General features: G+C 52.8%; 1 long non-coding RNA gene across 1 annotated transcript; it reads left to right on the top strand.

The window, feature by feature from the left end:
- The first annotated feature begins 2,292 nt into the window (after positions 1–2,292).
- LOC135189856 (uncharacterized) lies at positions 2,293–16,754 on the top strand. Its single transcript, XR_010308334.1, has 5 exons — positions 2,293–2,631; positions 5,863–6,250; positions 9,466–9,853; positions 13,085–13,472; positions 16,704–16,754. It is a non-coding gene; the product is annotated as an uncharacterized LOC135189856 (long non-coding RNA).
- The last annotated feature ends 7,773 nt before the right edge of the window (positions 16,755–24,527 follow it).

The following is a 24,527-nucleotide window of genomic DNA, read 5'->3' as shown; positions in this document are numbered from 1 at the left end:
GCTATTGCGCTTCAGGACATAGTTTAGTCTTCCTGGTAGCCGGGTGCTGGTTGGACTGGATGACCTTCAAGGTCTTTTCCAACCTTCTTGATTTTAATGATTTTATGATTCTGCCATGTGCTCATCTTCCTCTTCTGTCTCATAGTCTTTGGGGTTGTGGCCTTCTACTTTAGCCTCACGCTCTTGACCCTCTTCTACATTGTCCCGTATTTCCTCTGCGCGGTCCTTCCTTGCGTCGTCTCATTTCCCGTCCTTTGCGTCGTCCCATTTCCCATCCTTTGCGTCGTCCCATTTCCCTTCCTTTGCGTCCTCCTCTTCTTCCACTCTGCGTCGTGTCCTTCCCGCTTCTGCCCTTGCCATTGTGCGTCGTGCCCTGTTGCGTCGTGCCCTTCTTCCTTTGTTTCGTCCTGCTCGTCTTCCTGCTCCAGTCTTACCCCTTCCCCTCTGCGTCGTGCCCTGTTGCGTCGTGCCCTTCCTGTTTTGTCCCCTCCTGCTTCTTCCTGCTGCTTCTTTGTCCATTGCGTCGCGTTCCCTTCTTTTTTCCCTTTCCCCGCTTTGAGGCAAAGCTGCTGAGGTTGGGGAGGCCACGGAGGGTTTGGGGAGCAATGGTGGGCTTTGGGATTGCCATGGTGGGCGTGGGTGGGCATGGGAATGACACAGAGGAAGAGGATGGGTTTGAAGCAGAAGATGAGAGCACAGAAGGGTGTGCTTGGGTAAAAGAAGGGCAAGAGAGTGGTGAAGTGTTGATATAGATAGTCCAAGGCAGTGGTGGAGTCACCATGCCTGGGGGAGTTGAAGAAGGATGTGGATATTGCGCTTCAGGACATAGTTTAGTGTTCCTGGTAGCTGGGTGATGGTTGGACTGGATGACCTTCCAGGTCTTTTCCAACCATCTTGATTAGGAGGAAGTTCTTCACAGAGAGAGTGATTTCCCACTGGAATGGGCTGCCCAGGGAGGTGGTGGAGGCACCGTCCCTGGAGGTCTTCAAGAAAAGACTGGATGAGGCACTTGGTGCCATGGTCTAGTTGACTGGATAGTGCTGGGGGATAGGTTGGACTGGATGATCTTGGAGGTCTCTTCCAACCTGGTTGATTCTATGATTCTATGATTTTAATGATTTTAGGATTCTGCCTTGTTCTCATCTTCCTCTTCTGTGTCATAGTCTTTGGGGTTGTGGCCTTCTACTTTTGCCTCATGCTGTTGACCCTCTTCCGCATTGTCCCGTATTTCCTCTGTGCGGTCCTTCCTTGCGTCGTCCCATTTCCCATCCTTTGCGTCGTCCCGTTGCCCTTCCTTTGCGTCGTCCCGTTGCCCTTCCTTTGCGTCGTCCCGTTGCCCTTCCTTTGCATCCTCCTCTTCTTCCACTCTGCGTCGTGTCCTTCCTGCTTGCGCCCTTGCCTTTGTGCGTCGTGCCCTGTTGCGTCGTGCCCTTCCTGTTTTGTCCCCTCCTGCTTCTTCCTGCTGCTTCTTTGTCCATCGCGTCGCGTTCCCTTCTTTTTTCCCTTTCCCCGCTTTGAGGCAAAGCTGCTGAGGTTAGGGAGGCCACGGAGGGTTTGGGGAGCAATGGTGGGCTTTGGGATTGCCATGGTGGGCGTGGGTGGGCATGTGGTAACATGGGAATGACACAGAGGAAGAGGATGGGTTTGAAGCAGAAGATGAGAGCACAGAAGGGTGTGCTTGGGTAAAAGAAGGGCAAGAGAGTGGTGAAGTGTTGATATAGATTGTCCAAGGCGGTGGTGGAGTCACCCTGCCTGGAAGGGTACCAGAAGTGCCTAGCTGCGGAGCTTCTGGATAGGGTTTCCTAAGGTCATGGTAGCTGTGCTCTGGTTGGTGTGAGTGATCTTAAAGATCTTCACCAACCTTAGTGGTTTTAATGCTTGTATGATTCTGCTTCGTCCTCTTCCTCTTCTGCGTCATCCCCTATCGCGTCGTGCCCTTCTTTCCCTTTGCCTTTTTCTTCTTGGAGAGAAGCCTTGGTGGGTTGGGGCGGAGAAGGTTGATGTAGGGTGAAGCTTGTGGGCTGGGAGAGAGCAGGGTTGTTCTTTGTCTTGTGTTGCAGTGCTCTTGTTGTCCTCTCTATGTGCTGTCCTGTTCTTGTGCCTCTTCCTTTTCTTCCTTCTTCTCTGTCCATATGTTGCGCCGTTAAAGGCGCAAGAGGATGTGTCATCCTCTAGGAGGAAGAGGGGGAAGAAGAATTGTTCTTCTTCCCCCTCTTCCTCCTCCTCTTCTTCTTCTTTTCTAGGGCGTCCAGATTCACTCGCACCCTCATCTCCTTTGAGAGCGTGCCCAGAGGGATCCGTGCTGGAGGGCAGATGGTTGATCCAACTCCTCCGGTTTCCCCTGGCCATATTCATGATGCCCCGCATCAGTGCAGAAGGTCCTGAGAGGTTTGGCCCTTGAGGTGCCCAAGAGCTACTGCAGAGCGAGGACATGGATGAGAGCCTGAGGTCCTCTGAGGAGTGTTGCTGAGCACCTGTGGGGCTGGAGATGGCGGCGACAAGTGGCATCATGTGAAGACTCGAGAGTTGTTGGACACAGAGAGTGACCTGTCTCTCCTTGGCTTTCCAGAGCCAATGGCTGTGTGGAACATGGTGGCTGCCCTGGATCAACAGCACCTTCTGCAGCTCCAGGTATCTTTCTCTCTTGCTGCTTTTCCTCTTCTTCTGTTTCTTCTTTTCCATCTACAGCTGGGCAATAGCTTGCTTCAGGATAGAGTTTAGTCTTCCTGGTAGGTGGCTTACGGTTGCACTCGATGACCTTCAAGGTCTTTTGCAACCTCCATGATTTTGATGATGTTATGATTCCACCTTGTCCACATCTTGCTTTTCTGCATCGTGGCCCTCTTTCTTCCCTTTGTCTTCTTTGCGGAGAAGACGTTGGGCTTGGGGAGGCCGTGGTGGGCATGGGTGGGCCTGGGGAAATCTCGGTGGATGTGGGGAGAAGACATGAATGACAGAGAGGAAAAAAGAAGGGGATGAAGCAGGAGTTGATGGCACACAAGGCTGTGCTTGTGGATTAGAAGGGTGCAAGTGTGGGTCAGGCCTCGTAAGAGGCTGGCCAGGGAGGTGGTGGAGTCACCACCATCTCTGTAAGAGTTTGAGAAGCGTGTAGATGTGGCGCTTCAGGACAGAGTTTAGTGGTGATGCTGGTTGACTTTGGGTTGCAGTGGCTGATGCTAAAGGTGTTTTCCAACCTTCACGATTGGAATGAGTCTTAATGACTCTATGCTTCTGCGTCATCCCCTTCTTTCTCTTCTGCGTTGTGCCCTTTATGCTCTGCGTCGTGGTCTCTTGCGTCGTGGCCTTCTTCTTCTTTCCTGTTTTCTTCTTTGAGAGAGGAAAGGGTGGGCTTGGGGAGGAGATGGTGGATTTGAGGAGAAAGTGGTGGGATTGGGGAGAGGGCTTGTGGTTGGGCTTGGGTGGGAATGGGGAAGGGGTTTGGGGATTTGGGGAGCACATGGGAACGACACAGAGGAGGAAGCTGGGGATGAAGCAGAAGAGCCCAACGCGCAAGGGCGGCGTTGGAAAGAAGAAGTGTGAGAGCCTGTTGAGGCTTTGCAGTAGGTTACCCAGAGAGGTGGTGGAGTCACCATGCCCGGGGGAGTTGAAGAAGCGTGTGGCTATTGCGCTTCAGGACATAGTTTAGTCTTCCTGGTAGCCGGGTGCTGGTTGGACTGGATGACCTTCAAGGTCTTTTCCAACCTTCTTGATTTTAATGATTTTATGATTCTGCCATGTGCTCATCTTCCTCTTCTGTCTCGTAGTCTTTGGGGTTGTGGCCTTCTGCTTTTGCCTCACGCTCTTGACCCTCTTCTGCATTTTCCCGTATTTCCTCTGCGCGGTCCTTCCTTGCGTCGTCTCATTTCCCGTCCTTTGCGTCGTCCCATTTCCCATCCTTTGCGTCGTCCCATTGCCCTTCCTTTGCGTCCTCCTCTTCTTCCACTCTGCGTCGTGTCCTTCCCGCTTCTGCCCTTGCCATTGTGCGTCGTGCCCTGTTGCGTCGTGCCCTTCTTCCTTTGTTTCGTCCTGCTCGTCTTCCTGCTCCAGTCTTACCCCTTCCCCTCTGCGTCGTGCCCTGTTGCGTCGTGCCCTTCCTGTTTTGTCCCCTCCTGCTTCTTCCTGCTGCTTCTTTGTCCATCGCGTCGCGTTCCCTTCTTTTTTCCCTTTCCCCGCTTTGAGGCAAAGCTGCTGAGGTTGGGGAGGCCACGGAGGGTTTGGGGAGCAATGGTGGGCTTTGGGATTGCCATGGTGGGCGTGGGTGGGCATGGGAATGACACAGAGGAAGAGGATGGGTTTGAAGCAGAAGATGAGAGCACAGAAGGGTGTGCTTGGGTAAAAGAAGGGCAAGAGAGTGGTGAAGTGTTGATATAGATAGTCCAAGGCAGTGGTGGAGTCACCATGCCTGGGGGAGTTGAAGAAGGATGTGGATATTGCGCTTCAGGACATAGTTTAGTGTTCCTGGTAGCTGGGTGATGGTTGGACTGGATGACCTTCCAGGTCTTTTCCAACCATCTTGATTAGGAGGAAGTTCTTCACAGAGAGAGTGATTTCCCACTGGAATGGGCTGCCCAGGGAGGTGGTGGAGGCACCGTCCCTGGAGGTCTTCAAGAAAAGACTGGATGAGGCACTTGGTGCCATGGTCTAGTTGACTGGATAGTGCTGGGGGATAGGTTGGACTGGATGATCTTGGAGGTCTCTTCCAACCTGGTTGATTCTATGATTCTATGATTTTAATGATTTTAGGATTCTGCCTTGTTCTCATCTTCCTCTTCTGTGTCATAGTCTTTGGGGTTGTGGCCTTCTACTTTTGCCTCATGCTGTTGACCCTCTTCCGCATTGTCCCGTATTTCCTCTGTGCGGTCCTTCCTTGCGTCGTCCCATTTCCCATCCTTTGCGTCGTCCCGTTGCCCTTCCTTTGCGTCGTCCCGTTGCCCTTCCTTTGCGTCGTCCCGTTGCCCTTCCTTTGCATCCTCCTCTTCTTCCACTCTGCGTCGTGTCCTTCCTGCTTGCGCCCTTGCCTTTGTGCGTCGTGCCCTGTTGCGTCGTGCCCTTCCTGTTTTGTCCCCTCCTGCTTCTTCCTGCTGCTTCTTTGTCCATCGCGTCGCGTTCCCTTCTTTTTTCCCTTTCCCCGCTTTGAGGCAAAGCTGCTGAGGTTAGGGAGGCCACGGAGGGTTTGGGGAGCAATGGTGGGCTTTGGGATTGCCATGGTGGGCGTGGGTGGGCATGTGGTAACATGGGAATGACACAGAGGAAGAGGATGGGTTTGAAGCAGAAGATGAGAGCACAGAAGGGTGTGCTTGGGTAAAAGAAGGGCAAGAGAGTGGTGAAGTGTTGATATAGATTGTCCAAGGCGGTGGTGGAGTCACCCTGCCTGGAAGGGTACCAGAAGTGCCTAGCTGCGGAGCTTCTGGATAGGGTTTCCTAAGGTCATGGTAGCTGTGCTCTGGTTGGTGTGAGTGATCTTAAAGATCTTCACCAACCTTAGTGGTTTTAATGCTTGTATGATTCTGCTTCGTCCTCTTCCTCTTCTGCGTCATCCCCTATCGCGTCGTGCCCTTCTTTCCCTTTGCCTTTTTCTTCTTGGAGAGAAGCCTTGGTGGGTTGGGGCGGAGAAGGTTGATGTAGGGTGAAGCTTGTGGGCTGGGAGAGAGCAGGGTTGTTCTTTTTCTTGTGTTGCAGTGCTCTTGTTGTCCTCTCTATGTGCTGTCCTGTTCTTGTGCCTCTTCCTTTTCTTCCTTCTTCTCTGTCCATATGTTGCGCCGTTAAAGGCGCAAGAGGATGTGTCATCCTCTAGGAGGAAGAGGGGGAAGAAGAATTGTTCTTCTTCCCCCTCTTCCTCCTCCTCTTCTTCTTCTTTTCTAGGGCGTCCAGATTCACTCGCACCCTCGTCTCCTTTGAGAGCGTGCCCAGAGGGATCCGTGCTGGAGGGCAGATGGTTGATCCAACTCCTCCGGTTTCCCCTGGCCATATTCATGATGCCCCGCATCAGTGCAGAAGGTCCTGAGAGGTTTGGCCCTTGAGGTGCCCAAGAGCTACTGCAGAGCGAGGACATGGATGAGAGCCTGAGGTCCTCTGAGGAGTGTTGCTGAGCACCTGTGGGGCTGGAGATGGCGGCGACAAGTGGCATCGTGTGAAGACTCGAGAGTTGTTGGACACAGAGAGTGACCTGTCTCTCCTTGGCTTTCCAGAGCCAATGGCTGTGTGGAACATGGTGGCTGCCCTGGATCAACAGCACCTTCTGCAGCACCAGGTATCTTTCTCTCTTGCTGCTTTTCCTCTTCTTCTGTTTCTTCTTTTCCATCTACAGCTGGGCAATAGCTTGCTTCAGGATAGAGTTTAGTCTTCCTGGTAGGTGGCTTACGGTTGCACTCGATGACCTTCAAGGTCTTTTGCAACCTCCATGATTTTGATGATGTTATGATTCCACCTTGTCCACATCTTGCTTTTCTGCATCGTGGCCCTCTTTCTTCCCTTTGTCTTCTTTGCGGAGAAGACGTTGGGCTTGGGGAGGCCGTGGTGGGCATGGGTGGGCCTGGGGAAATCTCGGTGGATGTGGGGAGAAGACATGAATGACAGAGAGGAAAAAAGAAGGGGATGAAGCAGGAGTTGATGGCACACAAGGCTGTGCTTGTGGATTAGAAGGGTGCAAGTGTGGGTCAGGCCTCGTAAGAGGCTGGCCAGGGAGGTGGTGGAGTCACCACCATCTCTGTAAGAGTTTGAGAAGCGTGTAGATGTGGCGCTTCAGGACAGAGTTTAGTGGTGATGCTGGTTGACTTTGGGTTGCAGTGGCTGATGCTAAAGGTGTTTTCCAACCTTCACGATTGGAATGAGTCTTAATGACTCTATGCTTCTGCGTCATCCCCTTCTTTCTCTTCTGCGTTGTGCCCTTTATGCTCTGCGTCGTGGTCTCTTGCGTCGTGGCCTTCTTCTTCTTTCCTGTTTTCTTCTTTGAGAGAGGAAAGGGTGGGCTTGGGGAGGAGATGGTGGATTTGAGGAGAACGTGGTGGGATTGGGGAGAGGGCTTGTGGTTGGGCATGGGTGGGAATGGGGAAGGGGTTTGGGGATTTGGGGAGCACATGGGAACGACACAGAGGAGGAAGCTGGGGATGAAGCAGAAGAGCCCAACGCGCAAGGGCGGCGTTGGAAAGAAGAAGTGTGAGAGCCTGTTGAGGCTTTGCAGTAGGTTACCCAGAGAGGTGGTGGAGTCACCATGCCCGGGGGAGTTGAAGAAGCGTGTGGCTATTGCGCTTCAGGACATAGTTTAGTCTTCCTGGTAGCCGGGTGCTGGTTGGACTGGATGACCTTCAAGGTCTTTTCCAACCTTCTTGATTTTAATGATTTTATGATTCTGCCATGTGCTCATCTTCCTCTTCTGTCTCGTAGTCTTTGGGGTTGTGGCCTTCTACTTTAGCCTCACGCTCTTGACCCTCTTCTACATTGTCCCGTATTTCCTCTGCGCGGTCCTTCCTTGCGTCGTCTCATTTCCCGTCCTTTGCGTCGTCCCATTTCCCATCCTTTGCGTCGTCCCATTGCCCTTCCTTTGCGTCCTCCTCTTCTTCCACTCTGCGTCGTGTCCTTCCCGCTTCTGCCCTTGCCATTGTGCGTCGTGCCCTGTTGCGTCGTGCCCTTCTTCCTTTGTTTCGTCCTGCTCGTCTTCCTGCTCCAGTCTTACCCCTTCCCCTCTGCGTCGTGCCCTGTTGCGTCGTGCCCTTCCTGTTTTGTCCCCTCCTGCTTCTTCCTGCTGCTTCTTTGTCCATTGCGTCGCGTTCCCTTCTTTTTTCCCTTTCCCCGCTTTGAGGCAAAGCTGCTGAGGTTGGGGAGGCCACGGAGGGTTTGGGGAGCAATGGTGGGCTTTGGGATTGCCATGGTGGGCGTGGGTGGGCATGGGAATGACACAGAGGAAGAGGATGGGTTTGAAGCAGAAGATGAGAGCACAGAAGGGTGTGCTTGGGTAAAAGAAGGGCAAGAGAGTGGTGAAGTGTTGATATAGATAGTCCAAGGCAGTGGTGGAGTCACCATGCCTGGGGGAGTTGAAGAAGGATGTGGATATTGCGCTTCAGGACATAGTTTAGTGTTCCTGGTAGCTGGGTGATGGTTGGACTGGATGACCTTCCAGGTCTTTTCCAACCATCTTGATTAGGAGGAAGTTCTTCACAGAGAGAGTGATTTCCCACTGGAATGGGCTGCCCAGGGAGGTGGTGGAGGCACCGTCCCTGGAGGTCTTCAAGAAAAGACTGGATGAGGCACTTGGTGCCATGGTCTAGTTGACTGGATAGTGCTGGGGGATAGGTTGGACTGGATGATCTTGGAGGTCTCTTCCAACCTGGTTGATTCTATGATTCTATGATTTTAATGATTTTAGGATTCTGCCTTGTTCTCATCTTCCTCTTCTGTGTCATAGTCTTTGGGGTTGTGGCCTTCTACTTTTGCCTCATGCTGTTGACCCTCTTCCGCATTGTGCCGTATTTCCTCTGTGCGGTCCTTCCTTGCGTCGTCCCATTTCCCATCCTTTGCGTCGTCCCGTTGCCCTTCCTTTGCGTCGTCCCGTTGCCCTTCCTTTGCGTCGTCCCGTTGCCCTTCCTTTGCGTCGTCCTCTTCTTCCACTCTGCGTCGTGTCCTTCCTGCTTGCACCCTTGCCTTTGTGCGTCGTGCCCTTCCTGTTTTGTCCCCTCCTGCTTCTTCCTGCTGCTTCTTTGTCCATCGCGTCGCGTTCCCTTCTTTTTTCCCTTTCCCCGCTTTGAGGCAAAGCTGCTGAGGTTGGGAGGCCACGGAGGGTTTGGGGAGCAATGGTGGGCTTTGGGATTGCCATGGTGGGCGTGGGTGGGCATGTGGTAACATGGGAATGACACAGAGGAAGAGGATGGGTTTGAAGCAGAAGATGAGAGCACAGAAGGGTGTGCTTGGGTAAAAGAAGGGCAAGAGAGTGGTGAAGTGTTGATATAGATTGTCCAAGGCGGTGGTGGAGTCACCCTGCCTGGAAGGGTACCAGAAGTGCCTAGCTGCGGAGCTTCTGGATAGGGTTTCCTAAGGTCATGGTAGCTGTGCTCTGGTTGGTGTGAGTGATCTTAAAGATCTTCACCAACCTTAGTGGTTTTAATGCTTGTATGATTCTGCTTCGTCCTCTTCCTCTTCTGCGTCATCCCCTATCGCGTCGTGCCCTTCTTTCCCTTTGCCTTTTTCTTCTTGGAGAGAAGCCTTGGTGGGTTGGGGCGGAGAAGGTTGATGTAGGGTGAAGCTTGTGGGCTGGGAGAGAGCAGGGTTGTTCTTTGTCTTGTGTTGCAGTGCTCTTGTTGTCCTCTCTATGTGCTGTCCTGTTCTTGTGCCTCTTCCTTTTCTTCCTTCTTCTCTGTCCATATGTTGCGCCGTTAAAGGCGCAAGAGGATGTGTCATCCTCTAGGAGGAAGAGGGGGAAGAAGAATTGTTCTTCTTCCCCCTCTTCCTCCTCCTCTTCTTCTTCTTTTCTAGGGCGTCCAGATTCACTCGCACCCTCGTCTCCTTTGAGAGCGTGCCCAGAGGGATCCGTGCTGGAGGGCAGATGGTTGATCCAACTCCTCCGGTTTCCCCTGGCCATATTCATGATGCCCCGCATCAGTGCAGAAGGTCCTGAGAGGTTTGGCCCTTGAGGTGCCCAAGAGCTACTGCAGAGCGAGGACATGGATGAGAGCCTGAGGTCCTCTGAGGAGTGTTGCTGAGCACCTGTGGGGCTGGAGATGGCGGCGACAAGTGGCATCGTGTGAAGACTCGAGAGTTGTTGGACACAGAGAGTGACCTGTCTCTCCTTGGCTTTCCAGAGCCAATGGCTGTGTGGAACATGGTGGCTGCCCTGGATCAACAGCACCTTCTGCAGCACCAGGTATCTTTCTCTCTTGCTGATTTTCCTCTTCTTCTGTTTCTTCTTTTCCATCTACAGCTGGGCAATGGCTTGCTTCAGGATAGAGTTTAGTCTTCCTGGTAGGTGGCTTACGGTTGCACTCGATGACCTTCAAGGTCTTTTGCAACCTCCATGATTTTGATGATGTTATGATTCCACCTTGTCCACATCTTGCTTTTCTGCATCGTGGCCCTCTTTCTTCCCTTTGTCTTCTTTGCGGAGAAGACGTTGGGCTTGGGGAGGCCGTGGTGGGCATGGGTGGGCCTGGGGAAATCTCGGTGGATGTGGGGAGAAGACATGAATGACAGAGAGGAAAAAAGAAGGGGATGAAGCAGGAGTTGATGGCACACAAGGCTGTGCTTGTGGATTAGAAGGGTGCAAGTGTGGGTCAGGCCTCGTAAGAGGCTGGCCAGGGAGGTGGTGGAGTCACCACCATCTCTGTAAGAGTTTGAGAAGCGTGTAGATGTGGCGCTTCAGGACAGAGTTTAGTGGTGATGCTGGTTGACTTTGGGTTGCAGTGGCTGATGCTAAAGGTGTTTTCCAACCTTCACGATTGGAATGAGTCTTAATGACTCTATGCTTCTGCGTCATCCCCTTCTTTCTCTTCTGCGTTGTGCCCTTTATGCTCTGCGTCGTGGTCTCTTGCGTCGTGGCCTTCTTCTTCTTTCCTGTTTTCTTCTTTGAGAGAGGAAAGGGTGGGCTTGGGGAGGAGATGGTGGATTTGAGGAGAAAGTGGTGGGATTGGGGAGAGGGCTTGTGGTTGGGCATGGGTGGGAATGGGGAAGGGGTTTGGGGATTTGGGGAGCACATGGGAACGACACAGAGGAGGAAGCTGGGGATGAAGCAGAAGAGCCCAACGCGCAAGGGCGGCGTTGGAAAGAAGAAGTGTGAGAGCCTGTTGAGGCTTTGCAGTAGGTTACCCAGAGAGGTGGTGGAGTCACCATGCCCGGGGGAGTTGAAGAAGCGTGTGGCTATTGCGCTTCAGGACATAGTTTAGTCTTCCTGGTAGCCGGGTGCTGGTTGGACTGGATGACCTTCAAGGTCTTTTCCAACCTTCTTGATTTTAATGATTTTATGATTCTGCCATGTGCTCATCTTCCTCTTCTGTCTCGTAGTCTTTGGGGTTGTGGCCTTCTACTTTAGCCTCACGCTCTTGACCCTCTTCTACATTGTCCCGTATTTCCTCTGCGCGGTCCTTCCTTGCGTCGTCTCATTTCCCGTCCTTTGCGTCGTCCCATTTCCCATCCTTTGCGTCGTCCCATTGCCCTTCCTTTGCGTCCTCCTCTTCTTCCACTCTGCGTCGTGTCCTTCCCGCTTCTGCCCTTGCCATTGTGCGTCGTGCCCTGTTGCGTCGTGCCCTTCTTCCTTTGTTTCGTCCTGCTCGTCTTCCTGCTCCAGTCTTACCCCTTCCCCTCTGCGTCGTGCCCTGTTGCGTCGTGCCCTTCCTGTTTTGTCCCCTCCTGCTTCTTCCTGCTGCTTCTTTGTCCATTGCGTCGCGTTCCCTTCTTTTTTCCCTTTCCCCGCTTTGAGGCAAAGCTGCTGAGGTTGGGGAGGCCACGGAGGGTTTGGGGAGCAATGGTGGGCTTTGGGATTGCCATGGTGGGCGTGGGTGGGCATGGGAATGACACAGAGGAAGAGGATGGGTTTGAAGCAGAAGATGAGAGCACAGAAGGGTGTGCTTGGGTAAAAGAAGGGCAAGAGAGTGGTGAAGTGTTGATATAGATAGTCCAAGGCAGTGGTGGAGTCACCATGCCTGGGGGAGTTGAAGAAGGATGTGGATATTGCGCTTCAGGACATAGTTTAGTGTTCCTGGTAGCTGGGTGATGGTTGGACTGGATGACCTTCCAGGTCTTTTCCAACCATCTTGATTAGGAGGAAGTTCTTCACAGAGAGAGTGATTTCCCACTGGAATGGGCTGCCCAGGGAGGTGGTGGAGGCACCGTCCCTGGAGGTCTTCAAGAAAAGACTGGATGAGGCACTTGGTGCCATGGTCTAGTTGACTGGATAGTGCTGGGGGATAGGTTGGACTGGATGATCTTGGAGGTCTCTTCCAACCTGGTTGATTCTATGATTCTATGATTTTAATGATTTTAGGATTCTGCCTTGTTCTCATCTTCCTCTTCTGTGTCATAGTCTTTGGGGTTGTGGCCTTCTACTTTTGCCTCATGCTGTTGACCCTCTTCCGCATTGTCCCGTATTTCCTCTGTGCGGTCCTTCCTTGCGTCGTCCCATTTCCCATCCTTTGCGTCGTCCCGTTGCCCTTCCTTTGCGTCGTCCCGTTGCCCTTCCTTTGCGTCGTCCCGTTGCCCTTCCTTTGCATCCTCCTCTTCTTCCACTCTGCGTCGTGTCCTTCCTGCTTGCGCCCTTGCCTTTGTGCGTCGTGCCCTGTTGCGTCGTGCCCTTCCTGTTTTGTCCCCTCCTGCTTCTTCCTGCTGCTTCTTTGTCCATCGCGTCGCGTTCCCTTCTTTTTTCCCTTTCCCCGCTTTGAGGCAAAGCTGCTGAGGTTAGGGAGGCCACGGAGGGTTTGGGGAGCAATGGTGGGCTTTGGGATTGCCATGGTGGGCGTGGGTGGGCATGTGGTAACATGGGAATGACACAGAGGAAGAGGATGGGTTTGAAGCAGAAGATGAGAGCACAGAAGGGTGTGCTTGGGTAAAAGAAGGGCAAGAGAGTGGTGAAGTGTTGATATAGATTGTCCAAGGCGGTGGTGGAGTCACCCTGCCTGGAAGGGTACCAGAAGTGCCTAGCTGCAGAGCTTCTGGATAGGGTTTCCTAAGGTCATGGTAGCTGTGGTCTGGTTGGTGTGAGTGATCTTAAAGATCTTCACCAACCTTAGTGGTTTTAATGCTTGTATGATTCTGCTTCGTCCTCTTCCTCTTCTGCGTCATCCCCTATCGCGTCGTGCCCTTCTTTCCCTTTGCCTTTTTCTTCTTGGAGAGAAGCCTTGGTGGGTTGGGGCGGAGAAGGTTGATGTAGGGTGAAGCTTGTGGGCTGGGAGAGAGCAGGGTTGTTCTTTGTCTTGTGTTGCAGTGCTCTTGTTGTCCTCTCTATGTGCTGTCCTGTTCTTGTGCCTCTTCCTTTTCTTCCTTCTTCTCTGTCCATATGTTGCGCCGTTAAAGGCGCAAGAGGATATGTCATCCTCTAGGAGGAAGAGGGGGAAGAAGAATTGTTCTTCTTCCCCCTCTTCCTCCTCCTCTTCTTCTTCTTTTCTAGGGCGTCCAGATTCACTCACACCCTCGTCTCCTTTGAGAGCGTGCCCAGAGGGATCCGTGCTGGAGGGCAGATGGTTGATCCAACTCCTCCGGTTTCCCCTGGCCATATTCATGATGCCCCGCATCAGTGCAGAAGGTCCTGAGAGGTTTGGCCCTTGAGGTGCCCAAGAGCTACTGCAGAGCGAGGACATGGATGAGAGCCTGAGGTCCTCTGAGGAGTGTTGCTGAGCACCTGTGGGGCTGGAGATGGCGGCGACAAGTGGCATCATGTGAAGACTCGAGAGTTGTTGGACACAGAGAGTGACCTGTCTCTCCTTGGCTTTCCAGAGCCAATGGCTGTGTGGAACATGGTGGCTGCCCTGGATCAACAGCACCTTCTGCAGCTCCAGGTATCTTTCTCTCTTGCTGCTTTTCCTCTTCTTCTGTTTCTTCTTTTCCATCTACAGCTGGGCAATAGCTTGCTTCAGGATAGAGTTTAGTCTTCCTGGTAGGTGGCTTACGGTTGCACTCGATGACCTTCAAGGTCTTTTGCAACCTCCATGATTTTGATGATGTTATGATTCCACCTTGTCCACATCTTGCTTTTCTGCATCGTGGCCCTCTTTCTTCCCTTTGTCTTCTTTGCGGAGAAGACGTTGGGCTTGGGGAGGCCGTGGTGGGCATGGGTGGGCCTGGGGAAATCTCGGTGGATGTGGGGAGAAGACATGAATGACAGAGAGGAAAAAAGAAGGGGATGAAGCGGGAGTTGATGGCACACAAGGCTGTGCTTGTGGATTAGAAGGGTGCAAGTGTGGGTCAGGCCTCGTAAGAGGCTGGCCAGGGAGGTGGTGGAGTCACCACCATCTCTGTAAGAGTTTGAGAAGCGTGTAGATGTGGCGCTTCAGGACAGAGTTTAGTGGTGATGCTGGTTGACTTTGGGTTGCAGTGGCTGATGCTAAAGGTGTTTTCCAACCTTCACGATTGGAATGAGTCTTAATGACTCTATGCTTCTGCATCATCCCCTTCTTTCTCTTCTGCGTTGTGCCCTTTATGCTCTGCGTCGTGGTCTCTTGCGTCGTGGCCTTCTTCTTCTTTCCTGTTTTCTTCTTTGAGAGAGGAAAGGGTGGGCTTGGGGAGGAGATGGTGGATTTGAGGAGAACGTGGTGGGATTGGGGAGAGGGCTTGTGGTTGGGCTTGGGTGGGAATGGGGAAGGGGTTTGGGGATTTGGGGAGCACATGGGAACGACACAGAGGAGGAAGCTGGGGATGAAGCAGAAGAGCCCAACGCGCAAGGGCGGCGTTGGAAAGAAGAAGTGTGAGAGCCTGTTGAGGCTTTGCAGTAGGTTACCCAGAGAGGTGGTGGAGTCACCATGCCCGGGGGAGTTGAAGAAGCGTGTGGCTATTGCGCTTCAGGACATAGTTTAGTCTTCCTGGTAGCCGGGTGCTGGTTGGACTGGATGACCTTCAAGGTCTTTTCCAACCTTCTTGATTTTAATGATTTTATGATTCTGCCATGTGCTCATCTTCCTCTTCTGTCTCGTAGTCTTTGGGGTTGTGGCCTTCTACTTTTGCCTCACGCTCTTGACCCTCTTCTGCATTGTCCCGTATTTCCTCTGCGCGGTCCTTCCTTGCGTCGTCTCATTTCCCGTCCTTTGCGTCGTCCCATTTCCCATCCTTTGCGTCGTCCCATTGCCCTTCCTTTGCGTCCTCCTCTTCTTCCACTCTGCGTCGTGTCCTTCCCGCTTCTGCCCTTGCCATTGTGCGTCGTGCCCTGTTGCGTCGTGCCCTTCTTCCTTTGTTTCGTCCTGCTCGTCTTCCTGCTCCAGTCTTACCCCTTCCCCTCTGCGTCGTGCCCTGTTGCGTCGTGCCCTTCCTGTTTTGTCCCCTCCTGCTTCTTCCTGCTGCTTCTTTGTCCATTGCGTCGCGTTCCCTTCTTTTTTCCCTTTCCCCGCTTTGAGGCAAAGCTGCTGAGGTTGGGGAGGCCACGGAGGGTTTGGGGAGCAATGGTGGGCTTTGGGATTGCCATGGTGGGCGTGGGTGGGCATGGGAATGACACAGAGGAAGAGGATGGGTTTGAAGCAGAAGATGAGAGCACAGAAGGGTGTGCTTGGGTAAAAGAAGGGCAAGAGAGTGGTGAAGTGTTGATATAGATAGTCCAAGGCAGTGGTGGAGTCACCATGCCTGGGGGAGTTGAAGAAGGATGTGGATATTGCGCTTCAGGACATAGTTTAGTGTTCCTGGTAGCTGGGTGATGGTTGGACTGGATGACCTTCCAGGTCTTTTCCAACCATCTTGATTAGGAGGAAGTTCTTCACAGAGAGAGTGATTTCCCACTGGAATGGGCTGCCCAGGGAGGTGGTGGAGGCACCGTCCCTGGAGGTCTTCAAGAAAAGACTGGATGAGGCACTTGGTGCCATGGTCTAGTTGACTGGATAGTGCTGGGGGATAGGTTGGACTGGATGATCTTGGAGGTCTCTTCCAACCTGGTTGATTCTATGATTCTATGATTTTAATGATTTTAGGATTCTGCCTTGTTCTCATCTTCCTCTTCTGTGTCATAGTCTTTGGGGTTGTGGCCTTCTACTTTTGCCTCATGCTGTTGACCCTCTTCCGCATTGTCCCGTATTTCCTCTGTGCGGTCCTTCCTTGCGTCGTCCCATTTCCCATCCTTTGCGTCGTCCCGTTGCCCTTCCTTTGCGTCGTCCCGTTGCCCTTCCTTTGCGTCGTCCCGTTGCCCTTCCTTTGCATCCTCCTCTTCTTCCACTCTGCGTCGTGTCCTTCCTGCTTGCGCCCTTGCCTTTGTGCGTCGTGCCCTGTTGCGTCGTGCCCTTCCTGTTTTGTCCCCTCCTGCTTCTTCCTGCTGCTTCTTTGTCCATTGCGTCGCGTTCCCTTCTTTTTTCCCTTTCCCCGCTTTGAGGCAAAGCTGCTGAGGTTAGGGAGGCCACGGAGGGTTTGGGGAGCAATGGTGGGCTTTGGGATTGCCATGGTGGGCGTGGGTGGGCATGTGGTAACATGGGAATGACACAGAGGAAGAGGATGGGTTTGAAGCAGAAGATGAGAGCACAGAAGGGTGTGCTTGGGTAAAAGAAGGGCAAGAGAGTGGTGAAGTGTTGATATAGATTGTCCAAGGCGGTGGTGGAGTCACCCTGCCTGGAAGGGTACCAGAAGTGCCTAGCTGCGGAGCTTCTGGATAGGGTTTCCTAAGGTCATGGTAGCTGTGCTCTGGTTGGTGTGAGTGATCTTAAAGATCTTCACCAACCTTAGTGGTTTTAATGCTTGTATGATTCTGCTTCGTCCTCTTCCTCTTCTGCGTCATCCCCTATCGCGTCGTGCCCTTCTTTCCCTTTGCCTTTTTCTTCTTGGAGAGAAGCCTTGGTGGGTTGGGGCGGAGAAGGTTGATGTAGGGTGAAGCTTGTGGGCTGGGAGAGAGCAGGGTTGTTCTTGTTCTTGTGTTGCAGTGCTCTTGTTGTCCTCTCTATGTGCTGTCCTGTTCTTGTGCCTCTTCCTTTTCTTCCTTCTTCTCTGTCCATATGTTGCGCCGTTAAAGGCGCAAGAGGATATGTCATCCTCTAGGAGGAAGAGGGGGAAGAAGAATTGTTCTTCTTCCCCCTCTTCCTCCTCCTCTTCTTCTTCTTTTCTAGGGCGTCCAGATTCACTCGCACCCTCGTCTCCTTTGAGAGCGTGCCCAGAGGGATCCGTGCTGGAGGGCAGATGGTTGATCCAACTCCTCCGGTTTCTCCTGGCCGTATTCATGATGCCCCGCATCAGTGCAGAAGGTCCTGAGAGGTTTGGCCCTTGAGGTGCCCAAGAGCTACTGCAGAGCGAGGACATGGATGAGAGCCTGAGGTCCTCTGAGGAGTGTTGCTGAGCACCTGTGGGGCTGGAGATGGCGGCGACAAGTGGCATCGTGTGAAGACTCGAGAGTTGTTGGACACAGAGAGTGACCTGTCTCTCCTTGGCTTTCCAGAGCCAATGGCTGTGTGGAACATGGTGGCTGCCCTGGATCAACAGCACCTTCTGCAGCACCAGGTATCTTTCTCTCTTGCTGCTTTTCCTCTTCTTCTGTTTCTTCTTTTCCATCTACAGCTGGGCAATAGCTTGCTTCAGGATAGAGTTTAGTCTTCCTGGTAGCTGGCTTACGGTTGCACTCGATGACCTTCAAGGTCTTTTGCAACCTCCATGATTTTGATGATGTTATGATTCCACCTTGTCCACATCTTGCTTTTCTGCATCGTGGCCCTCTTTCTTCCCTTTGTCTTCTTTGCGGAGAAGACGTTGGGCTTGGGGAGGCCGTGGTGGGCATGGGTGGGCCTGGGGAAATCTCGGTGGATGTGGGGAGAAGACATGAATGACAGAGAGGAAAAAAGAAGGGGATGAAGCAGGAGTTGATGGCACACAAGGCTGTGCTTGTGGATTAGAAGGGTGCAAGTGTGGGTCAGGCCTCGTAAGAGGCTGGCCAGGGAGGTGGTGGAGTCACCACCATCTCTGTAAGAGTTTGAGAAGCGTGTAGATGTGGCGCTTCAGGACAGAGTTTAGTGGTGATGCTGGTTGACTTTGGGTTGCAGTGGCTGATGCTAAAGGTGTTTTCCAACCTTCACGATTGGAATGAGTCTTAATGACTCTATGCTTCTGCATCATCCCCTTCTTTCTCTTCTGCGTTGTGCCCTTTATGCTCTGCGTCGTGGTCTCTTGCGTCGTGGCCTTCTTCTTCTTCCTGTTTTCTTCTTTGAGAGAGGAAAGGGTGGGCTTGGGGAGGAGATGGTGGATTTGAGGAGAAAGTGGTGGGATTGGGGAGAGGGCTTGTGGTTGGGCATGGGTGGGAATGGGGAAGGGGTTTGGGGATTTGGGGAGCACATGGGAACGACACAGAGGAGGAAGCTGGGGATGAAGCAGAAGAGCCCAACGCGCAAGGGCGGCGTTGGAAAGAAGAAGTGTGAGAGCCTGTTGAGGCTTTGCAGTAGGTTACCCAGAGAGGTGGTGGAGTCACCATGCCCGGGGGAGTTGAAGAAGCGTGTGGCTATTGCGCTTCAGGACATAGTTTAGTCTTCCTGGTAGCCGGGTGCTGGTTGGACTGGATGACCTTCAAGGTCTTTTCCAACCTTCTTGATTTTAATGATTTTATGATTCTGCCATGTGCTCATCTTCCTCTTCTGTCTCGTAGTCTTTGGGGTTGTGGCCTTCTACTTTAGCCTCACGCTCTTGACCCTCTTCTACATTGTCCCGTATTTCCTCTGCGTGGTCCTTCCTTGCGTCGTCTCATTTCCCGTCCTTTGCGTCGTCCCATTTCCCATCCTTTGCGTCGTCCCATTGCCCTTCCTTTGCGTCCTCCTCTTCTTCCACTCTGCGTCGTGTCCTTCCCGCTTCTGCCCTTGCCATTGTGCGTCGTGCCCTGTTGCGTCGTGCCCTTCTTCCTTTGTTTCGTCCTGCTCGTCTTCCTGCTCCAGTCTTACCCCTTCCCCTCTGCGTCGTGCCCTGTTGCGTCGTGCCCTTCCTGTTTTGTCCCCTCCTGCTTCTTCCTGCTGCTTCTTTGTCCATTGCGTCGCGTTCCCTTCTTTTTTCCCTTTCCCCGCTTTGAGGCAAAGCTGCTGAGGTTGGGGAGGCCACGGAGGGTTTGGGGAGCAATGGTGGGCTTTGGGATTGCCATGGTGGGCGTGGGTGGGCATGGGAATGACACAGAGGAAGAGGATGGGTTTGAAGCAGAAGATGAGAGCACAGAAGGGTGTGCTTGGGTAAAAGAAGGGCAAGAGAGTGGTGAAGTGTTGATATAGATAGTCCAAGGCAGTGGTGGAGTCACCATGCCTGGGGGAGTTGAAGAAGGATGTGGATATTGCGCTTCAGGACATAGTTTAGTGTTCCTGGTAGCTGGGTGATGGTTGGACTGGATGACCTTCCAGGTCTTTTCCAACCATCTTGATTAGGAGGAAGTTCTTCACAGAGAGAGTGATTTCCCACTGGAATGGGCTGCCCAGGGAGGTGGTGGAGGCACCGTCCCTGGAGGTCTTCAAGAAAAGACTGGATGAGGCACTTGGTGCCATGGTCTAGTTGACTGGATAGTGCTGGGGGATAGGTTGGACTGGATGATCTTGGAGGTCTCTTCCAACCTGGTTGATTCTATGATTCTATGATTTTAATGATTTTAGGATTCTGCCCTGTTCTCATCTTCCTCTTCTGTGTCATAGTCTTTGGGGTTGTGGCCTTCTACTTTTGCCTCATGCTGTTGACCCTCTTCCGCATTGTCCCGTAATTCCTCTGTGCGGTCCTTCCTTGCGTCGTCCCATTTCCCATCCTTTGCGTCGTCCCGTTACCCTTCCTTTGCGTCGTCCCGTTGCCCTTCCTTTGCGTCGTCCCGTTACCCTTCCTTTGCGTCGTCCCGTTGCCCTTCCTTTGCGTCGTCCCGTTGCCCTTCCTTTGCGTCGTCCCGTTGCCCTTCCTTTGCGTCGTCCCGTTGCCCTTCCTTTGCGTCGTCCCGTTGCCCTTCCTTTGCATCCTCCTGTTCTTCCACTCTGCGTCGTGTCCTTCCTGCTTGAGCCCTTGCCTTTGTGCGTCGTGCCCTGTTGCGTCGTGCCCTTCCTGTTTTGTCCCCTCCTGCTTCTTCCTGCTGCTTCTTTTTCCATTGCGTCGCGTTCCCTTCTTTTTTCCCTTTCCCCGCTTTGAGGCAAAGCTGCTGAGGTTGGGGAGGCCACGGAGGGTTTGGGGAGCAATGGTGGGCTTTGGGATTGCCATGGTGGGCGTGGGTGGGCATGTGATAACATGGGAATGACACAGAGGAAGAGGATGGGTTTGAAGCAGAAGATGAGAGCACAGAAGGGTGTGCTTGGGTAAAAGAAGGGCAAGAGAGTGGTGAAGTGTTGATATAGATTGTCCAAGGCGGTGGTGGAGTCACCCTACCTGGAAGGGTACCAGAAGTGCCTAGCTGCGGAGCTTCTGGATAGGGTTTCCTAAGGTCATGGTAGCTGTGCTCTGGTTGGTGTGACTGATCTTAAAGATCTTCACCAACCTTAGTGGTTTTAATGCTTGTATGATTCTGCTTCGTCCTCTTCCTCTTCTGCGTCATCCCCTATCGCGTCGTGCCCTTCTTTCCCTTTGCCTTTTTCTTCTTGGAGAGAAGCCTTGGTGGGTTGGGGCGGAGAAGGTTGATGTAGGGTGAAGCTTGTGGGCTGGGAGAGAGCAGGGTTGTTCTTGTTCTTGTTCTTGTGTTGCAGTGCTCTTGTTGTCCTCTCTATGTGCTGTCCTGTTCTTGTGCCTCTTCCTTTTCTTCCTTCTTCTCTGTCCATATGTTGCGCCGTTAAAGGCGCAAGAGGATGTGTCATCCTCTAGGAGGAAGAGGGGGAAGAAGAATTGTTCTTATTCCCCCTCTTCCTCCTCCTCTTCTTCTTCTTTTCTAGGGCGTCCAGATTCACTCGCACCCTCGTCTCCTTTGAGAGCGTGCCCAGAGGGATCCGTGCTGGAGGGCAGATGGTTGATCCAGCTCCTCCGGTTTCTCCTGGCCGTATTCATGATGCCCCGCATCAGTGCAGATGGTCCTGAAAGGTTTGGCCCTTGAGGTGCCCAAGAGCTACTGCAGAGCGAGGACATGGATGAGAGCCTGAGGTCCTCTGAGGAGTGTTGCTGAGCACCTGTGGGGCTGGAGATGGCGGTGACAAGTGGCATCGTGTGAAGACTCGAGAGTTGTTGGACACAGAGAGTGACCTGTCTCTCCTTGGCTTTCCAGAGCCAATGGCTGTGTGGAACATGGTGGCTGCCCTGGATCAACAGCACCTTCTGCAGCACCAGGTATCTTTCTCTCTTGCTGCTTTTCCTCTTCTTCTGTTTCTTCTTTTCCATCTACAGCTGGGCAATAGCTTGCTTCAGGATAGAGTTTAGTCTTCCTGGTAGCTGGCTTACGGTTGCACTCGATGACCTTCAAGGTCTTTTGCAACCTCCATGATTTTGATGATGTTATGATTCCACCTTGTCCACATCTTGCTTTTCTGCATCGTGGCCCTCTTTCTTCCCTTTGTCTTCTTTGCGGAGAAGACGTTGGGCTTGGGGAGGCCGTGGTGGGCATGGGTGGGCCTGGGGAAATCTCGGTGGATGTGGGGAGAAGACATGAATGACAGAGAGGAAAAAAGAAGGGGATGAAGCAGGAGTTGATGGCACACAAGGCTGTGCTTGTGGATTAGAAGGGTGCAGGTGTGGGTCAGGCCTCGTAAGAGGCTGGCCAGGGAGGTGGTGGAGTCACCACCATCTCTGTAAGAGTTTGAGAAGCGTGTAGATGTGGCGCTTCAGGACAGAGTTTAGTGGTGATGCTGGTTGACTTTGGGTTGCAGTGGCTGATGCTAAAGGTGTTTTCCAACCTTCACGATTGGAATGAGTCTTAATGACTCTATGCTTCTGCGTCATCCCCTTCTTTCTCTTCTGCGTTGTGCCCTTTATGCTCTGCGTCGTGGTCTCTTGCGTCGTGGCCTTCTTCTTCTTTCCTGTTTTCTTCTTTGAGAGAGGAAAGGGTGGGCTTGGGGAGGAGATGGTGGATTTGAGGAGAAAGTGGTGGGATTGGGGAGAGGGCTTGTGGTTGGGCATGGGTGGGAATGGGGAAGGGGTTTGGGGATTTGGGGAGCACATGGGAACGACACAGAGGAGGAAGCTGGGGATGAAGCAGAAGAGCCCAACGCGCAAGGGCGGCGTTGGAAAGAAGAAGTGTGAGTGCCTGTTGAGGCTTTGCAGTAGGTTACCCAGAGAGGTGGTGGAGTCACCATGCCCGGGGGAGTTGAAGAAGCGTGTGGCTATTGCGCTTCAGGATATAGTTTAGTCTTCCTGGTAGCCGGGTGCTGGTTGGACTGGATGACCTTCAAGGTCTTTTCCAACCTTCTTGATTTTAATGATTTTATGATTCTGCCATGTGCTCATCTTCCTCTTCTGTCTCATAGTCTTTGGGGTTGTGGCCTTCTACTTTTGCCTCACGCTCTTGACCCTCTTCTACATTGTCCCGTATTTCCTCTGCGCGGTCCTTCCTTGCGTCGTCTCATTTCCCGTCCTTTGCGTCGTCCCATTTCCCATCCTTTGCGTCGTCCCATTGCCCTTCCTTTGCGTCCTCCTCTTCTTCCACTCTGCGTCGTGTCCTTCCCGCTTCTGCCCTTGCCATTGTGCGTCGTGCCCTGTTGCGTCGTGCCCTTCTTCCTTTGTTTCGTCCTGCTCGTCTTCCTGCTCCAGTCTTACCCCTTCCCCTCTGCGTCGTGCCCTGTTGCGTCGTGCCCTTCCTGTTTTGTCCCCTCCTGCTTCTTCCTGCTGCTTCTTTGTCCATCGCGTCGCGTTCCCTTCTTTTTTCCCTTTCCCCGCTTTGAGGCAAAGCTGCTGAGGTTGGGGAGGCCACGGAGGGTTTGGGGAGCAATGGTGGGCTTTGGGATTGCCATGGTGGGCGTGGGTGGGCATGGGAATGACACAGAGGAAGAGGATGGGTTTGAAGCAGAAGATGAGAGCACAGAAGGGTGTGCTTGGGTAAAAGAAGGGCAAGAGAGTGGTGAAGTGTTGATATAGATAGTCCAAGGCAGTGGTGGAGTCACCATGCCTGGGGGAGTTGAAGAAGGATGTGGATATTGCGCTTCAGGACATAGTTTAGTGTTCCTGGTAGCTGGGTGATGGTTGGACTGGATGACCTTCCAGGTCTTTTCCAACCATCTTGATTAGGAGGAAGTTCTTCACAGAGAGAGTGATTTCCCACTGGAATGGGCTGCCCAGGGAGGTGGTGGAGGCACCGTCCCTGGAGGTCTTCAAGAAAAGACTGGATGAGGCAATTGGTGCCATGGTCTAGTTGACTGGATAGTGCTGGGGGATAGGTTGGACTGGATGATCTTGGAGGTCTCTTCCAACCTGGTTGATTCTATGATTCTATGACTTTAATGATTTTAGGATTCTGCCTTGTTCTCATCTTCCTCTTCTGTGTCATAGTCTTTGGGGTTGTGGCCTTCTACTTTTGCCTCATGCTGTTGACCCTCTTCCGCATTGTCCCGTATTTCCTCTGTGCGGTCCTTCCTTGCGTCGTCCCATTTCCCATCCTTTGCGTCGTCCCGTTGCCCTTCCTTTGCGTCGTCCCGTTGCCCTTCCTTTGCGTCGTCCCGTTGCCCTTCCTTTGCGTCCTCCCCTTCTTCCACTCTGCGTCGTGTCCTTCCTGCTTGCACCCTTGCCTTTGTGCGTCGTGCCCTGTCTGTTTTGTCCCCTCCTGCTTCTTCCTGCTGCTTCTTTGTCCATCGCGTCGCGTTCCCTTCTTTTTTCCCTTTCCCCGCTTTGAGGCAAAGCTGCTGAGGTTGGGGAGGCCACGGAGGGTTTGGGGAGCAATGGTGGGCTTTGGGATTGCCATGGTGGGCGTGGGTGGGCATGTGGTAACATGGGAATGACACAGAGGAAGAGGATGGGTTTGAAGCAGAAGATGAGAGCACAGAAGGGTGTGCTTGGGTAAAAGAAGGGCAAGAGAGTGGTGAAGTGTTGATATAGATTGTCCAAGGCAGTGGTGGAGTCACCCTGCCTGGAAGGGTACCAGAAGTGCCTAGCTGCGGAGCTTCTGGATAGGGTTTCCTAAGGTCATGGTAGCTGTGCTCTGGTTTGTATGAGTGATCTTAAAGATCTTCACCAACCTTAGTGGTTTTAATGCTTGTATGATTCTGCTTCGTCCTCTTCCTCTTCTGCGTCATCCCCTATCGCGTCGTGCCCTTCTTTCCCTTTGCCTTTTTCTTCTTGGAGAGAAGCCTTGGTGGGTTGGGGCGGAGAAGGTTGATGTAGGGTGAAGCTTGTGGGCTGGGAGAGAGCAGGGTTGTTCTTGTTCTTGTTCTTGTGTTGCAGTGCTCTTGTTGTCCTCTCTATGTGCTGTCCTGTTCTTGTGCCTCTTCCTTTTCTTCCTTCTTCTCTGTCCATATGTTGCGCCGTTAAAGGCGCAAGAGGATGTGTCATCCTCTAGGAGGAAGAGGGGGAAGAAGAATTGTTCTTCTTCCCCCTCTTCCTCCTCCTCTTCTTCTTCTTTTCTAGGGCGTCCAGATTCACTCGCACCCTCATCTCCTTTGAGAGCGTGCCCAGAGGGATCCGTGCTGGAGGGCAGATGGTTGATCCAACTCCTCCGGTTTCCCCTGGCCATATTCATGATGCCCCGCATCAGTGCAGAAGGTCCTGAGAGGTTTGGCCCTTGAGGTGCCCAAGAGCTACTGCAGAGCGAGGACATGGATGAGAGCCTGAGGTCCTCTGAGGAGTGTTGCTGAGCACCTGTGGGGCTGGAGATGGCGGCAACAAGTGGCATCATGTGAAGACTCGAGAGTTGTTGGACACAGAGAGTGACCTGTCTCTCCTTGGCTTTCCAGAGCCAATGGCTGTGTGGAACATGGTGGCTGCCCTGGATCAACAGCACCTTCTGCAGCACCAGGTATCTTTCTCTCTTGCTGCTTTTCCTCTTCTTCTGTTTCTTCTTTTCCATCTACAGCTGGGCAATAGCTTGCTTCAGGATA

Source organism: Pogoniulus pusillus, chromosome 3, assembly GCF_015220805.1.
Source record: "Pogoniulus pusillus isolate bPogPus1 chromosome 3, bPogPus1.pri, whole genome shotgun sequence".
In the NCBI taxonomy this organism is placed as follows: Eukaryota; Metazoa; Chordata; class Aves; order Piciformes; family Lybiidae; genus Pogoniulus; species Pogoniulus pusillus.
The sequence above is the reverse complement of the archived record's forward strand: the minus strand, read 5'-3'. Positions and strand labels throughout refer to the sequence as shown.